Source organism: Melopsittacus undulatus, chromosome 9 (genome assembly GCF_012275295.1).
Source record: "Melopsittacus undulatus isolate bMelUnd1 chromosome 9, bMelUnd1.mat.Z, whole genome shotgun sequence".
Classification (NCBI taxonomy): domain Eukaryota; kingdom Metazoa; phylum Chordata; class Aves; order Psittaciformes; family Psittaculidae; genus Melopsittacus; species Melopsittacus undulatus.
In genome coordinates, this window is record NC_047535.1 from 24,358,287 (window position 1) to 24,377,069 (window position 18,783).

The 18,783-nt window shown below is 42.7% G+C and overlaps 1 protein-coding gene across 3 annotated transcripts in view; it reads left to right on the forward strand.

Moving 5' to 3' along the window:
- Nucleotides 1–18,783, forward strand: part of EFCC1 (EF-hand and coiled-coil domain containing 1) — a 51,525-nt gene that overhangs the window by 3,404 nt on the left and 29,338 nt on the right. The window lies entirely within an intron of this gene.

Sequence of the window (18,783 nt, forward strand, 5' to 3'; positions counted from 1 at the left end):
CATTGTCAACGCTGATCTCCTTGTCTCTTCCTAAACTTATACTTCCTCTGTTTGCTTCTCATAAGAGTTCATAGTGAGTTATTTGTAGCATCATGGCTATTGTACTGCTTCATGATGTGAGGAAGTGCTAAAAATAACCACTTTATCCAGTGTCTTTGTGTCAGTGTTGTGTATGTTAATACTTGTGATTGCAGGAGATAAAAGCCTTCGTTTAAACATCTGTAGGATTTTAGAAACACCAGGAGGGCACATAATGTCCAAGAGGACTGTCATTTACAGAGGTATCTGGGTGAATGATACAGCTCTCAGTACTGAGAGAGATCACACTACTTGTCTAGTGTCTCAGGTTCTCCCTAGCATGAACACCAAAGGCTTGAGATAAGTTCTTGTCCTGCAGAATTGCTTTTCCAAAGAATGATGAAGGATAAAAACACAAGCTTTGAACAGGTAGAGCTGAACTAGTTAACGGCAGTAAGAAATGTAAGCTGGACCTTGCAGAGTAGGAACTTTTATGGGTTGCATCAAAACAGATAGTGTAAAATGTACATTATATGTTCTTTGTAGGAGTATCTTCTTCCTTACTATTGGTTTTAAAAATGCATGCTAATTTTAAGTGGGTGTAAAGCTCAGGAATGGCACTGGAATGACCATTTGGAAACTACTCCTCTTTTTTAGCCCTGTGGCACATTTAACACAGGACCAGGCCAGCTTCCACGTGCAAGACCCTTTAGTAGGTCTTGGTTCTGTGTTAGCCACAAACCCCTGCTGTCTCCCTGTCTGTGCGTTATGGCTCAGGGCTTAAACATGTTTGTTTAACAGCAGAGCTTCTTAGTGATGACTGTGACTTGCATGGCTGGGGTCATATTCCACAGTTCCACAGCATGTGGAATATTATAATTCTATAAGTGTGGCACAGAGATGCCCAAACTGGCAGAAAACAGTTCAGCAGTGAGTTGAGCTCTGTGATGGAAGAGCTGAACACTTGCATGGCTATCTGTACCTTAGGCAGCCATTGGCATTGTAGCTCGTCCCTCTCACTTGCCTACACTCAGCTACAGATGTTCAGAGAATCATCTCCAGTTGTACAGAAGCCCCAAACCCACGAGCATGGTTTGGGTGAGGTGGTAGGAGTGCGTGTTGAGTTGGCTAAAGCATAGGGATGGAGGGACAGTTGTTGTATCCCACTGACTCTCCAGACCGTCAGCTGGCACATGTATTACTTGTGATGTTATTTAAGTCAGAATGCACTGAAGTTAATACTCCATCTCCAATTGCCACAAAACATTTGTAAGCAGATAAGCAGGATGTAAGTTTGACGGAAGAATTAATGCTGCAAAGTAGCAGTGGAGAGAAGGGGGTAGGCACTTGAGTATACTGCAGAAAGCATTTAAGATCGCAGGAATGGCTCCTGGGAATTGACCTTAACTGGCTTGCTATGCCACTGTTTTACTCCAGCTAAAGTCTGGTTTCTTCCAGAGAGGATCACATTCAAGAATGAGAGCAGTCTGTGAGCTTTATGTACTGTTCCTATCTATACTTTCATACTTATAAAGAAAATTATTTCTTCTTTTAGGTATGGGCTTTCAAAGCCCTTTATGCATCTAAATTCGTGTCTAGACCTTCATCTAATACCAGCTTGCTATCATTTAGACCTGGAATCACAACAATGATCTTAAGTTATAACCCCTAGCTCAAGAAACAACACAGTTTCCATCTATTCAAGAAAGTGTTTAAGTGCATGCAAATGATGAAATGTTTTCCTAACTTGGGGTACCTAATTGCCTTCTCTGCCCACGAACTCAGGTTCTTGCAAATTTAATGCTAAATGTTGCTATCACCATCTGTGGTACATTTTGCTAGCTGAAATTTGTGCGACTTCACCATGAACTCTTTCAGGGTACCCTGGTTCCTGTCTCTGGGTTTGAAATGTCCCTATCCCATTGTCAGTTCCCAGCCAACCTAGCTGACCTAATAGTTTCTAGACACTTCTTGTCTTCTTCTGCACTGGGTGCAGGGGTCAGGGGTTTGTCCCCTTTCTCCACCATTAGAAGTTTGTACCATCTTTTATTTTTTAATCCCTGCTTAACGAGACAGCTCAGACAGTAAATGTTGAGAAATTCCTCATTGAAAAGCATGAGTTATCATGAGTTATAGTCATTTCAGAGGAGAAGGACTTTAGGAGAAATTGAATGTTTGCCATGGATATTATATAAAACGTGTGATTCACAGTGTCAGTGTACGGAAGAGTTTAGGAAGTTATACAAAACCCATTTTTAAATGCAGTGCTGCCCAGAGGCTTCTTGGTTTGTACTGGTGCACTTGATTTCTTTCTCCCAAGTATAAGACTTCTCATTTGCTATGACAGAATCTCAGCTTTTCCAGTTTCGGATTACGCTTCCAGTTTTTCAGGAAGATACTGGGATAAGCCTCCAAATAGCTTGGGGTCAGTTCCCATTTCTCTTTCAAACATTGGAAGCCTACATGAACATACTGGGTTGCCCCCAGGGCAGATTCTGGTGACCTCCACTTGATCCACTCTCTTCATCCCAGAGCAAATCATTAACAGCTATTCCCTAAACTCCCCTTTTCCCAGTAAATTTTACTCCAGCTCAAGGTGACACCATCCATGTATTCTAATATGGTCCTGTAAGTATTGTTTATAAGAATGCCACCACATCTGAAAGTGTTATCACAATAAAAATGTCACATCTACTGTTTCTTTTCATCCATTCAGCCATCTTCCATGTCAGAAAAGGAAATTAGATTGGTTTGACATGAATTGTTCTTGCTGTGTGTAAGTTGGCTCCATCTCCTGTACTACACTGTAGGTGGCTTAGAAATTGATTATGGATTTTCTCCTTAATAAAATTGGTTGGAAGAACAGAATTTAACAATCTTTTTTTGACCCCAGTTTAACAAATAAAAAGGTAATTCAGAATGGAAATAGACTTCATAAAAGAGATGTTCACAGAGGATTTATGTTACTGTGTTAGCCAGAAGCACAGAAATTACATAGGTCAGTGGAAGGGGTCATAAAATACCATAACTGCTTCCCATATGCATGGTCTGTCTCCCAAATTACTTAATTATCCGTCAGCATTTACATGTGTTAATGAGCAGGAATCCTTTGTACAGGGAATGCAAGGAGGCTTACTTTATCCCCCCATATTCTCTTATAAACATGGAGCTCTTGAGCATAATTTCTTCCATTTCTATCTTTCTTTCCTGAAATCTCCAGTGTTAATCTTTATGCTTTAGGTTGTCTTGTATCAGAAGTAGCTCAATTTGTCTTTTCTTCTAGGAGCCAGTGTCCTGATCTTTTCAGTAATTTATCAGATTATCATTTACTCTGTGAAATAGAACAAGATGAACCAGAAAGATACAAATCAATTATCTAAGAGCAGGAGAGGAATATGAAAATATTCCTAACTGATACAGAATCAGCTCTGTTAATGAAGAGAAAAAAACCCTAGGAAAGAAACACTACTCCACAAAAGAAGGTGTATTATATAGGAGGTTATTTCCAAGCTGGATGATGGTGCGTGGTTTACACATAGGTGTTCAAGAGCTGTTCTTTTATTTAAGAATTAGACATCAAATAAAGGAAATCTGGACAACATTCTGCTTGACTACTGTCATCAATACCAACTGGTTGTGCATCTTGACAGTGTATTTCAGAGGTTCTGTATTTCACGATATGCATGCAGACTGTGAGTGTTTATTTGCTGGACTGCACAAGGGACTCGATAGAACAGCAGACCATAAGCACATCCCTGGACACGAGCAAGGCCAGGCAGGGTCAGTCCCAGTGGTGACAGGCAGGGAACTGAGCTCACCCAAGTAAAACTACTTTGCAGAGCCCCATCTGTAAGAGCACTCAAGCACATTGTTCCAGATGGACTGATGTAATTTTATTTTCTAATTCTGCTTGTATTTTCTTCTACTTAAGACTGTAAAGTGTTACATATTGCAGAGAAGTATGCAAAAAAAGCAGAGAACTTACAAGTTTTTCAGGATACTAACAGCAGCAGGTGAATATGTTCCCATCATATGAACTTTAGACTACTGGTGTGTCTCTAGCCACGGGAGAATCATAAGCTGAGCAAATAAATCAGATTACTACTCATTTGAAACACTTTAAAGGAACATCTTGATTTCACAGAAAGGGATAATGGAAGGTATTGTTATATCTGGTAGAGAGAACTGTGCAGAGCAATTTAAATATATTAACTTGACACTGAAGAAAATTTATAGCGTGTCTTTCTAAGCAAGGGTTAGTTTTATTTCAAATGCAAGAAGAGTCTCAGTTCTTTCTAATGTTAATCGTGCTTGCTTCCCATAATAATAGCAAAACCTTTACTCAATCCATTCGAATTAATCCAAGCTCATTTATCCACAAGGGAGCTTGTGTGCCAATTCTGATGTTGCAAATGTAGGCAGCTCTCTGGCCTTTTTCAGTGCTGGGCTCCTAGTTACAGTGTTTATTCTTGGGAGACTTTCCCTGGATTCTCACTAAATCCTCCTTTTTATCAGCCTCGCTTTATTTGTGTGTTGGGAGTAAATCACTGCGAGCACAATAGCGCTGCCACACACACAGACGCTGCCTGTTCCCTGCGGTGGATGTGCTGTCACCACAGCCCAGGCTTCCTCCCACAGCTCTGCAGAGGCTCCCAGTGTTGAACCTGCTGGAGCTGCCGCTTAGCAGCTCCATCGCACAGACCTTCCTGGGGACAGAGAGGTGAATGTGTGCTGCAAGTAACCAACAGATAGTCCAAGCCAAAGGAGGTGGTTTTGTCATCTCATATGCAGAACCTGACACACGTCGCTGCCTTTTGAAGCTGCCCCCTCCTGCCCTTCTGTGCATGATTCGAATCATGCTGACCCCTCCTGTACCAGGGAGGTTATGTTTTCCCCAGGAGGTGTGCATTCAGTATTCCTGCAGCTTCTCTCCCTTAAACCAGTGCCTGGACATGCACCCAGCAGCTTTGTGGACCCCCACCCCCGACTGACAGCCATGCACCTCCGTCCTTCACCTGTCTGCTCTGTCAAGCTGCCTCATGCCCAGAGTTTCTAGGTGATGCAGTGCGTTACCCAGCTTGTCTCATAGCAGCAAAAATGAAAGATTAATTTCATACAAAAAGATAACTTTAAAATACAGAAAAATCCTGTTCCCCTGCCCCTTTCAAACCGTTTTGTAAGACTGGGCTCCCCAAGCCCCTTTGAAAGCAATGCCTCCCACAACAAAGGCACTTCTTTTCTGTCATTGCAAGGACTAAAATCGACTAGAAATGGTTCTAGCTCACAAATAACCCTCTCTTGAACCCTCTGGATTACTTGGGCAAGCTCCTGTACAGCACCTTTCAATATCCAATATTAGCAGTATGCCACTTTCTGCCCTAAAGTCTTCCTAAGAACCTTCTGCCTGGTGGGCATCACTGCCATGTCCTGCCATTGAGCTCAATTTGAACTTAGAACTGCATTAACCTTGGTATTATCCAGCTGACAGATCACGACACTTCAGACCCCACTGCATGCAGATACAAACACAGCAAACTCAATGCATTGGGGCTACTCCGAAAATGGAATTACCAGCTTGACAAGACTGGGATCTGTGCAGCTCCCTTGCCCTAGAAGCCAACTAACATCAGCGTAGGGGAGCTGCATAGAAAGAACAACCATTTATTGTCTGGAAAAACTCATCTGTCTCCCAGTGTTGCAGCTCATGGTGAGCCTCACTGAGGAGCCAGGAGGACCGCTACGTGGTGCCTGCACAGCCCTTCTTTTGGCCTCTCAGTTCTTCCCTAAGCAAACCTTGACAAGTCTGTGGCCACCTCTGTGCCAAGGAGACCTGCAGGGAAGGATCCTTGCAGGAGCCCTCCAGTTTTCCCTACCCCACAGGTCCTGTTGTGCTGCTCGCTGCTCATGCACTCGTGTGGTCAGCCCTGCTGAAGTCATTAGCAGAAATCCCTCACTTCTGGGAGTAATGGGAACACAACTGGGCAATAAATCTTTTTCTGAATGGAATTTCCAGACTTCACTAACAGATGCCTTGAAGAGCCAATGGTATTTTAAAGAAATACTTCTTGTTCAGATCAGTTTTAGAAGACAAAGTAGTAACATAGGACCTAAAACCTGGGCCTTAAACATGGGGCTTCTGCATTTATCTCCCTGGATGTCGAAGATCTTGCCAAAAATCTGAAGTAAAAACACCAGGCATGAGATCCTGAGGGGCCCAGAGGACTGACAAATGCTTCCCTCACGTACTTAAAGACACAATCAGCTTAAAGTACTCAACAACCCCATTGAGCCCCTTCAAGATAAAATTAAAACAAACCAAGCAACCCTATCTCAGGTGGGCATTAGTGCACGTCAGGTTTGCTGTCAACTCACGGGAGTCACTCTGGAAAGCAAACTGCTGATCCTCTACACTCTGGCACTGCTTTCTTTTAGGCTTTTTATTCTGCTGGAGAAATAAAAAGGGAAGAGATTTACTTTTTCTTCCTAAAAAGTGAAAATTCCTCCACAAAGATGAGGAGTTCTACCACCGAAGTAAGAAGTGATTATTTACTCTTTGCTCCTCACATCACTTCCCTTCAGGACACAAAATACATCAGGTCATTTGTAAGATGCTGACAACCCAGAGTTTGCAAGCAGATCAAACTGATTTGTTCTGCTGAAGCAGTCTGCTCTCAGAATAGGGAAGGATTACTGATCTACAGGGGAGGAAGCTTTCTCTCTTGAATGAACCCCAAACCTGACAATGATGTGATGAGATGAGTGAAGCCACCCAAAAGAGTTCAAGAGAGATCTATGTTCTAGACAAATATGTACGTTATATAACAAAAAAAATAATCTCAATAAAAAGCCTTTTTCATTTATGCACCACAAAACCTCATGGAATCATGAAACCTGGAATGCAAGAGGGAGCAGTCCACTCAGACCTGCCCTTTGTTTTGCAAGAAGTATGTTTTGTTTCGGCAGCTTTCTTCAACCAGTTGTCTGTCTGAGTTAGCTCTCCAGAGAAGGAAATCAAGGTAGCCTTTTAATAGATTCAGAGCCAATCATTCTATTCCATCTTTCACTGAAATTCTCACAAAGCACCTCTATGTAATACAGATACTGAATTATCTGGAGAGTGGCAAAACCATCTAGAAAGTAGAATTAACTGATTCCATGACTCCACTGGGACCTTGCCATAATTCAAGTCCACAGCCAAACCACATGCTTAAACCCATCCGTAAGAGCAGCACAGGCAGGATCAAAAGATCCCAAATACCCTCAGGTTACATAGGACACTGCCAGGAATGTTCCCACAGAGGTAAAGGGTCCATCTGTTAACACTGCCTGGCCTCTGAGGGGCTTGGGGATGAGCTATAAATGTCACTGCTGCTAGGAAACACATTACAGGCAGTGTCTGTATTTGCAGTGGCACGAGACAGTTATTTAGCAGTTCTGCAAATATTTGCTGGAGTTTGTTCTGTTTTCCCACTTTCACACCCCAGTCAGAATTCCGATTGAATCACTGGCCATGGTCACTGCGCTGTTCCCTTTCCTTCATTCTTCAGTACCTGTTTTCAGCTGTTTTGGCATCTCATCTGCTGCTCAGCTGGATGATGGAAAGAAACTATAATGTAAATAAGGAAAATGATGCAAATAAGACCCAGAGGCTGTGATTCACTGCATGTTGCAGCCCCTCCTTGTTTGTGGACAAAACCATGCTCTCTGAAGGGTGCCTGAACTTCAAGTGCTAATTGCCATCACATCACACATCATTCCTGTCAGGAAAAGAGGTGTGAGGAATCAGATTGCAGTGGGATGACCTCAAACCTCTCAATAACACTACGGAATAAAATCAGGTCCTGGGCTTTGTATTGTGAAGAGCCTCTTTTCACAGCAGAATGTTTCAGGGAAGCTCATGATGTATGTTAATCATAACACTGAAAAACCTGATATTCACAGCACATCTGCTCTGCTTTTATTCTCTGTACCTGACCCCATTGCACACCCTTGGCATTAGTTCACATAACATAAAAGTGTCTGGAACTACATATGATGAGGTCAGCCAGATTTAAAGTAGAACATTGTGAGTTATAAGCTGAGCTATGGGTTTCATAGTTTCACACTCCCGGAGCTGGTAGGACCAAGTAGTGCTCTGCTTAGCAGAAAATCACACAACACAAACATGGGCAATCAAAGCAAAACCGGTGCTGGTGAAAACTGCAGGACGGTCGGTTATGCTCCCCATTTCTGTGTCAGCAAATATCCAAAGGTGGGATTTCCAGCAGTACAGTTACAACTGGGACACCCCTGTGTGTTGTGGTGCATCACTGTGTTGACTTCCAGTGAGCCTGCTCTGAAGCCCAGGGCAGCATTACTGCATCAGCACCACATCCCAAGCTGCTCATGGCTCTGAGCTGCGCAGCACTAACACCAGCTCTGTGGGCTTCACTCAGGTGAGTTCACACTGCCCAACACAGACATAGCCCTGAAAGAGCAGATCCTCTCTACTGCAGAACAAAGAAACATCAGGGGGGTTGGTTCTAGTGGTTTAATTTGTTGGCTGGATAAATCTGGCATGAATGAGGCAAACAGATGGACCACTTGCCTACAGTGGCTGCTCTGATTTAATTCAGACCCAGGCAAAGTACTTTGGCCGAATAGTTCATCCTCAAAAAGTATAGGCTGGAAACAGTTCAAACTAGCTGCATGTTTAGGCTGCTTCAGGCAAGATTTCACATAGACTAGAATAGAAGGAAAAGCAGGAAAACTGTGGTCTTTTAATTGCTTTCTTGCTGGAGTGTTCTGATTTTTCTTACCTGAATGACATGAAATCAGTGTAGCTAAACTGAATTTCAAAATACCATTTTAAGACCAAAAAAAAAAGAAGCCAAAATGAAGTATTTCATTTTACATTGAAGAGGCAGTTTCCTTGGATGAAAAACATTTTTCCTCATATTCCTAATTTAACCAAAAAAAAAAAAACCAAGGAAAGAAAGAAAGACAATATTTGAACTGCTCTAAGCAAGAGTTGGGTGAGAAGCTGGTCCTTGGTCTCAGATACCTGTGTTTCTATTAACAAACATACATAGCTCTGCTTAATTCCCCATAGTATTATCCACAGTCTGCAGGGATAGTAACTGCTTTAGCAGAGGAAAAAAAGAGTAAGAACAGCATCAGTAAGAGTGCTCTCAGCTGATACTGTCAGAAGGACAGTGGGTGTGCAGTATTGCCACCCCTGGCAGGATATGCCCAGGTGGATTCGCTGACTTTGAATGACAGACCCCTGGAGCCAGGGGCTGGCATCTTTCAGAGGAGTTATGATCAATCTCTATACAGCAGATTTATATACTGGGTTATTCTTGTGATGTCAATCCTACACTTGCTACTTTTCTCCCTTTCCTGTTGTTCCACGCCCCCCCCCCCCTCCCCCCCCCCCCTTGGCTTTGGTTTAGGGTTTTTGTTCAGTGTGATTTACAGCTCCCAAATGATGCTTCAAATACATTTAAAAATAAGAAACTTCAAAAAGTGAATAAATCTACAGCGTTTTAGGTAAATACTCTGCAGTATAAGAATGATCTAAGCTCTGAATTCACATCAGATAACCATGATTAAATATTTTAAATCCTGAGAGTTTTAAGGTGTTTAGACTTGAACTTCATATACATCAGAGAAGCTGTCAATTCCTAAGGCTTGGCACATGTTGTGAAGTACTGAAAGTCATTTATACTTGAATTGCAGTTCTCCAACCTTACCAGGTAAGGCTTGGCTGCTGCAAACAGCGCTGTCTGCACCAAACAAGTCTTTTCTTCTGGTTAGGAGACAGGTTACTTACAATCCAGATTACCTCTATATCAAATTGTGTTCTTTTTAGAACAGAATGCAGTTAATGCTGGAAGGGTTGCAACTATTTCTCCCCCTTCCTCACAAAGCGAGCTTTCCTGTGGCAGGCTGGCAAGGAGCAGCCAAAGGAATGGAGCTGTGTTTGTGAAGGAGCATGATGCCTGGTACAGAAGTCACCAGGAAGCAATTGAGGCTCTGCTGCCTCAAGTTGAAACTTTCATTTAGCAGCCTGCATTTACCTGTCATTACAGAGAGGAAACAAACAAAATGATCCCCAGACAAAGCAGTCACTGCCTAGGCAGAACCCACAAAAGACCCCTGAGCCCTCCTGTGTCTCTGGTTGCTCCCTGGAAGGCAGAGCTGAACTGGCCATTTCTTCCTTCATGTGGCTCCCTAAAGCAAGCAAATGTCCCAGTGCACAGGAGTGGGGAAAGAAAGAGCAGTTCTGCTCATTACCGTGAAAAAGGAGCTGTCAGAGCGGCACCTTCTTTCATCCCTCCTCCCTCACCAGCCTTCTTCTGACCCAGGGAATGGAAGCTTAAATCAAGCAGTCAGAATGAATGATGGAGCTGCGGTCTGTACAAAACAAAGCAGGATGCTGTTGGGAGCAGTAGAAGGGGCCCCATCTGAGGGCAGCAGAAACACTCAGCTGTTAATGTCCTTGATTTCATTATGAGAGGCTGGTGCTTGAACAGCCGCAGTGGGAAGGCGGACCCCCTTCCTTCTGCATCCATAAACACAGGCTGGAAGACCCCTGCATGCATAAAATGAACAGTAATGAAGGAACATTTACCTTTAGTCAAAGGGAAAAGGATTAGTAGGACCACCAGTGTGACAAAGATCTGAGCTACCATCACTGGGGCTTCAGAAAGGGTCAGAGTACTGGTGCAACATAAAGCTGGCAACAAGAAAGGCTGATTTAATTAAGTTCTGTGTTGGAGGCAGAAAAGAGCTCACAACAGATGAGGTGAAGGGGAACTGGGAGAGCTGCTGAAACACAGGAGGAAAACCCAGACTGCATTGGTTTTAAAGCCAGGCTTATGAATTACCCATCACATCAGTAGGCAGAGGCCCCACTTCACTTTTGCGTGTTAATGATTTCTGGTGAAGTTAAGCAAAGCAATGCTTTTGAATGTTTGGTTTGTGTTTTAACCACGCTTAAAGGAAAGCAACTTTTCAAAGCCAAAACTCCTCCGAGGCCCCAGGGAACACAGGCTGCTTTGCCATGCTTATGGCAATGCTAGATTGTTTTCCATCACTTTATTGATGAAACCATGATACCATGATCTGGCCCAGAATATAATCCAAGTGCCAGGTCAGAGGGGAGTGCTATAAAAGAGGTGTAAACATTTTATGTGGCTTGGATTGTGCATCCTTAAATTTAAAGGGCTTTTTTAACAAACGCATACCCTGTGAATGTATTTAGTGCATAGTACACATTAAAGACTATCTTTTTCAAAGATTATTTGTGTTTAGATAGGGTGCCATGTCATGCATTAAACCCCATGATCTACCAAGATGTCTCTATCTCATTAAAAACACTGCAGACTATACCATAGTTCAGAGGTAAACCTCAGTTAATCCCTGGAATTAAAAGCAGTAAAGTTTCACCTCAGTAATTCGATTCATGTCTCAATCAAAAGTGCATTTGAATCCCAAAGCTTGGATTCAGATCAGAATATCCACTGTTGGAGGGGGAGCTGGATACGTAACTTCAGTTTTATCCTCCTTCTAACCATGCCTGGTAGTCTGCCTTGGTCAGAACCTGAAAACATGGTCTGTATTTTAACTTCTCTGTGGTCTCTCTGGTCTGCATTTTAGTTGGAGAAATATGCTTTATATCACATGATAACAAAAGCTACAATAATGGGATTATCATTTGATTTTTAGATAAAATTAAAATATTACTCGGTCAAGATGTTAAAAACCAGCAGCAACAGGGAGGAACTGCAGAAGGATCTTGGGATACTGAGGGACTGGATGGCAGCAGGAGATGCTCACTGTGTTCATGACACAGATGCACTTGATGGGAGGAAGAACACCAAACAACCCCAAAGAGCAGTCCTGGCCTCAGTGGAACAGATGCAGTGATGGACTCTGAGCTTATAACTGCTCAGGAATTACATCTTTGAGCTTTATACCTGTAGGAATGTATCTGTTCAGCTCCTGAGTTGCAGTGAGGAAAACAAATGTAATATTATAGAATTCATAGAATGGTTTGGCTTGGAAAGGACCTTAAGATCATCAAGTTCCAGGCCCCTGGCATGGGCAGGGATGCCTTATACTAGACCATGTCACCCAAGGCTCTGCCCAACCCAAGGAACAGAGAACAATATACAGAACAATTCTGCATGTTCACAGAACACCTGTATCAGAAAATGAAATTATGATTCTTCTGCCTAAAACAGAGCAAGACTGGGAAAAGCATAGAAAAGGCAACAAGTGTGCAAAAAAGGCATGGAAACTCTTTAGCCTCTTTCAGATGTGGAAAAGAGGTAGCTGAGGAAAGATGCTAAAAACATCTATGAAATCTTCATGGAGATCAAGATGAAAAGGGAAGAGCTGTTCAGTCCCTTCCAGTGCATGAACTGAGTCACCATGTGAAAGCAGGAAGTAGGTTCAAAGCAGACAGAAAGAGTGGCTCTTCCACAGTGAGTAAAGCTGCTGTGGGTACCTTCCTGCAAGGACTGAGTTTAGGGACATGGATTAAAAAAGCACTGGAATAGCAATTAAACACAAAAACCCAACACCCCAAACAGCAGCTTAGCAGGTATTAAATAGGAAGATGACAGCTCTACCTTGGTCCCCAGGGCAAATCTACACTGCAGTGAAAGGCCAGGGGAGGATGAAGGATGAAAGCAGATACATTATTATCAGGGGAAATGTATGTGTAAGAATTCTCTTTGAACTTTTAATGTACAAAAAATGATAAAATATAGCTCCATTTTAGGAGTGTCTCTAACATCACCTTGGCTTCACCTGCAGGAATCCTAGTTTAGACTGAACCTTACCTCCCACACTTACAACCTAAGAGGACCCACACTCTTAAGTTGAGCCCTGGCTCAGATGTAAGAGCATAGCTTTGGAAGAATCACTCATTCTTTTCCTTCGCATCAGATTCCCCATCTAAAAAGGTGATTACAGCGACCACAGAAGTAGGCAGCTACTACCCACTTTACTTAAGGGTTCTACAGTTACCTTTAAGATGAACCACAAGCTTGAAGATGCTGTTTAACTCTACACACCTAAACGAGAGATATCTGCTACACCATATCACTGGTACTGGAGATGAGCAAGATTTAAAATATATTAACTGTTTCTCCGGTAAGAATGATTTCTCAGAGTGATAAATATCAGCTAGAATGTTGGGAAGTCCCTGACCCCTCTGTTTCAGTGTGAGAGCCAAACTCTGACTTTCAGCTTTAGACAGAACTTTCCCCTGTTGCAGCCTCTCACTGTGTTTGTTGCACACTCCTCATCAGCATCTGCTTGTGGGATGTCACGAGTAGGACACAGGATTAGATAGCTGGAGAGTCCAAAATCTCCTACGGCAAACCCTCCCTTTAGGTCGTACTTTCCCATGCTAGCCTTTGCTCCACAGATGCCTATTGTCCAGTCTCCTATCACTTGATTCATTTCCATTCAAATCCCACAGGCTCCCTGCTGAGCTGGAAACCAGCACACACTATTCAATGTGGATGTCAGGTTTTGCGTAAGAGACAGCCATGGCAATACTGCAAAGATTTGTTGCAGCCATAAAATTTAACCTGAAAAGCTGGGTTTAGAGCTCCTGCCATGCTGGCACAGCAAATACTCCCCTATATAACTGGAAAAGATCATTTGTAGGAGTGTTGGCCCTGTGGTTACTGACACAGGCTGAGGGCTGGGGACAAGCAGAGCATTTCACAACCCAGTATGTATCAGCAATAAAATACAGACTTCAGCATTTGCATTCCTTTGGCCACCATGCTTTTGGCAGATGTCTGACATGGACGTACGAGTACCCTGTGATTTCTCAGTTCACATTTTCTCACTTCACTCCAGGTTGTGCACATATATATGCAGTGCTGAAGTTTCTGTTCGTTGATTTAGAGGCCTGTGTGATACCTCACGCTCAACATGCATATGCAAGTACCTCTGCACATAAATGCATAGCTAGCTTGGTTTCTCATACTCAGCTGGGGCTGTCAGGGAGAGAAAATGGTGTTCTGTAACCCTGGAAAGAAGGCTGAGAAAGTTGGGGCTGTTCAGCCTGGAGAAGAGAAGGCTGCATGGAGACCTCATAGCAGCCTTCCAGTATCTGAAGGGGGCCTACAGGGATGCTGGGGAGGGACTCTTCATTAGGGACTGTAGTGATAGGGCAAAGGGCAACGGGTTAAAACTTAAGACAGGGCAAGTTTAGATTGGATATAAGGAAGAAATTCTTTACTGTGAGGGTGGTGAGACACTGGAATGGGTTGCCCAGGGAGGTTGTGAATGCTCCATCTCTGGCGGTGTTCAAGGCCAGGTTGACATGGTCTAGTGTGAGGTATCCCTGCCCATGGCAGGGGTGTTGGAACTGGATGATCTTAAGGTCCTTTCCAACCCTAACTATTTTACGAGTCTACAATTTTTTTTATTTTTAGTCCAGATAGTCTAATGAAAAGCAACATTATATCTCATTAAAAAGAAAAAGAATGAAAAGGTTCTAAAACATATTAATGGGGCATCTTCTTTTCCATCAAAACCCCTTTATAAGGGTGTAAGAATAGCCTTAAAATGTACAAATGGAGGAGAATCAGACTCCAATAGCTGTTCTGTAAGCCACAAATATTACATAGCTTATCTGAAACAGATAAGTATCTGGCACACTTGCATTATTCCCAAGCTTAGGCCAACAGCATTGCTTTGGAATATAAAGCATTTAATTTCCATAGCACTGCTGCTCCCATAGCAGTTGTCTTTTATTAATAAATACACCATGACCACTCAAACTGTACTATAGACTTCTTTCAAGCATTGTAATGATTCATGTCACCAGAACAATAACTATCCTGGTTTAAATGGTAAGATGAGAAAGTAACTTTGCATAATAGAGCTTATTACTTTGTTCTGTGCAAATGCAGCCAAGGGCTTGTGTATATTCTGAACTCTGACATTCATATTTGTTATTTCAGAAATCTATTATTAGAGAGTGTACTGTGCACTTGCCAGAACCAAGACACAAAATACAGGCTGTATCCTGAATACTTTAGTCTTAGATCAGTGTATATGTGATACAGGGACATGATGAAATTATCTCTTTAGATTGTTAAGGAAAATCTCAGTTGAGATCTGTTCCCATCAGTGTATGGCTTGGAGAAAACTGTATGCTGCAACTTGTAGAGAACTCCATTATGAATATCAAATACAAACAACTTTAAAAGCAACTACAAGAGTTACGCTTACACTTGGACTGTAGGTCCCCCATTCTGCTCTGGGCACCTGCCCACCAGGTTTGTAAGCACTGTATTGGAGTTTTCCCTTCAGGAAATTTCAGTTTTAAAAAGAGCCCATTTTTTAGGATGTGACAGTTGCAGTTCTAATCCCCACAGAGTTTCCCTTAATAGATTGTTTTATGCTTTTAACTTTGGGAACTTCTTTCCCATTGCTATAGTTGCTCTGCTGGCATATATATAAATACACAACAGTGTGTGCTGCTCTGATAAACCTTATATATTCCAGATGATGCTAAAATCTCTATAGCACTTTTCAATTAGCCCTGGACCCACATGGAAATGAAAAAGCATTGAATTAAGCTAACCTAAATTTGGATTCAGGAGGCATTGCTCAGGCAATGAAGCCATGCACCAGGTGAGAGTGTTTGAGGGCAGTCGAGATCTGCACTGGCTTTACACTTGACATTGGGAAGGGTGTATTTTGGTTTTATGCATCTTACAGAAGAAAAGTCAATTGTGTACCTTGGAAATGATGTTACTTTGATTTCAGCATTTCCTGTAGAGGGTTAGAGAACCTCTGAGCGAATATCAGGTATAGTTTGGAGAGATGCTCATCATCCCCAAGTCCTGCTGATACTTGCAGTCCACTGACAGTAGAAAAGAGGAGTAAATCCCACTTCTCTGTGCTAGCCCTATCAGCCATATGAGGTGAGGAGATCCAAGTGGTTCCACAGGAAACAGCAGCTTGGGGCCGTACAATCATCAAGCTTACTAGTTGAAACCAACCAAGCAAAACCCCAAAATCATAGTTTGGAGAGAGACTCTTTGGGAGGTTTTGAAGAGGAAAGTGAGTATTTTTCAAGCTGCCACCTCATTAATGTGTTCACATTTCTCAGCTTAGGTTTTCTTCTGTAATAATGCAGTGACACCACAAATCAGCCACAAGAGCGGCGCTGAACAGGGCAGCACTGCAACTATAGGGCAAAAAAATCACATTTTCCTCATAAAAACCAACAAAACCTGTCCACTAATCCCACCCTTGGAAAAAAAGCTATTCTGCAAACACAACCTTGGCTGCTTAGAAGCAATCTTTCCAATCCAGTGGGTCCGCAGCAATAGGCAGAGCTTGGAAATAGTAAATGTTTCTTTCTTAAATCTTCCACGAGACCTTTGCAGTGTACATGAGCACAGCATGGTTGTGTTATACTACAGAAGAAGAGGTGATCTGTCCACTCAGCATGAACTGCTGTCACTTGGTTGTCTGATGCTGGGGAGTCCCTTCAAGTAACAGGCTCCTCAGCATGCAGAGAGAGAAAAGGGCACTCAGACAATTTAACCACAACAGTATCAACAGCAGTGGGGAGGGATAACACTGCCAAAATGAATAACATGATTCTGTGAAATGGTTTAAATATTCAGATAAGCTTTTACATGTCTATAGGAATAAGCTTTTATACGGCCATTAAAGCCCCACAAAGTCCCTATGCACAAGCTGTGTGTGGAAATTTCAAAATGCTGGTTGTTGGAACCTGGGAAAAGATGGTTCTGGGCTGGCTCTGTGCTCGCATTTCTCTTTTGAAGCATCCACTGTAGCTCCCTGTCAGAGCTAGGGCACTGGACAAGATCAAACTGTAAGCATAGCATGGTTGTTCCTAAGTTCTGATCTTCTCATATCCATTTACAGATCAGTACATTCCTGTAAGCCTTACGTTTTGTTTGTTGTTCTGTAAGTTGTTATTACATGGAAGGTGATGTAACATCACAAATTGTACTCAAATGAGGCTCTGCGCAGCTTAAATCAAGCCACCAATGTAGTTTCCTTTGTAGAACATTTGGATTCTACATGATAAGGCTCCAACATGTGGGCTTATCTCTGTTCAAGAAGGACAGAAATTGGATTACCATTTTTATGACAGGAGCAACTGAAAATCCCATTAACTGGCTCCTCATTCAGCATCATAACCAATCATCCCTCAGACTGCGATGTGCTGGCACAGCCTCATTATTTCATGAGCAACGGCATCACTGTGGACTCTCCTTCCTGGTTTTGGTAACAAATACAGGTGGGTGCAGAAGTAACAGACCCCAAAAGTTCAAATGCGATTGGTATAGCTCTGCTGAGTCACCAGGTACGTACTGGGAAGGTGAGATACAGTGAGCAATATTCCAGTTGACTCCACCTGTAAGCAGGGGTTAGCCACAATCAGCAGCACATCCTGTACACAGCAGACCCATTAAACAAACAGTTTTTTATTTCATAGCCTGGCTCTCAGCCCTACATCTACAAGTCATTTGCAACAGAGAGTTCTAATACACATCCAGCTGAATACAAGTAGACTGTCAATGGCAAATTGCACATGGCCAGAAAAGGATATTTCCTAGAATCTCACAGTCCCAGCTGGAAAAGAGAGCAACTGGAACACCTCCACAGGACCACACTGCCTGGACCTGCTAGAAGGCTGCAGATGAGAAACTGCTGTGAAATAAAGGCAGGCACTGAAGCTCTGCCGTAGGTCAAGACTTTGCTAAGCCCTTTCCTAAACAGTCATAATACACTCTGGAGTAGCCTTTGATGCCTCATGGCCTCAGAACTAAAGTAAACAGCGGTCTTAAGGAATACTGGGAATGCACATCGTGCCATCATGGCTCTGCTATGCCGTTACGGACCCAGGAGCCTCAATTCTCATTAGTCTCAAAAGTGAATTTAAATAACAATTTTTAAAGCAGCTGCCAGCAATCTCACCACAAGATACTTTGTCATCACCAGTACAGACGCCTGAAGGCTGCTTGAGGCAGTTGTGCATGCTGGGCTATCTGAAATAGATCTGCAAGGGAAATACCCATTCTGTCTGTTACTAATGATGTGTTTGGGTTTTAACTAGAGATCTGGCAACAATCTGGTATGTTAAAACAAATGCTTCTGCTAGAAAATGAAGTTTAGGCACCCGTTGTTTTTTACCAGCTTAGACCCATCATCAGATCTGGAGCCTGTCACTTCTCAAGCATTAATAGTGGGCCCTTAACTCCGAAACTAAGATCATTTCTATTCCCAGAAGGATGGGGACCTGAAAATAAGCGGTATCGATCCTAAATACCCCAGGTATGGCCAGGATGAATACAGTTCAGTGAGCCTTTGCTAATGCAAACCAGACCTCTGCATGCTCAGGGGATGCTGTCATTAATCCTCTAAGGACGTAAATGTACAGCTGGCTTTGCTTACTGCCAGCATCTTGTTTTAAAGACCCTCCAGATATATGATGTTTAAATGTACTCCTGCACTGTTTCAAGGAATTTACAATCAAAAATGCTGGCAGAGTGCATTAAATCCTCCCTTTAGCTACTATTGCCAGCCTGATTACTACACTATATAAAAATTCACTCTCAGGCTTATAGAGTCTCTCTCAGTTACTCAACACGCCAGCACACAACAGAGTGGCAAATATTCACCTAATGAGAGATTGTTGCAAGTCTCTTCTAATAATAAGTTAAATAAAGGTCATTTTGGAACCACAACTGATGTTTTAGA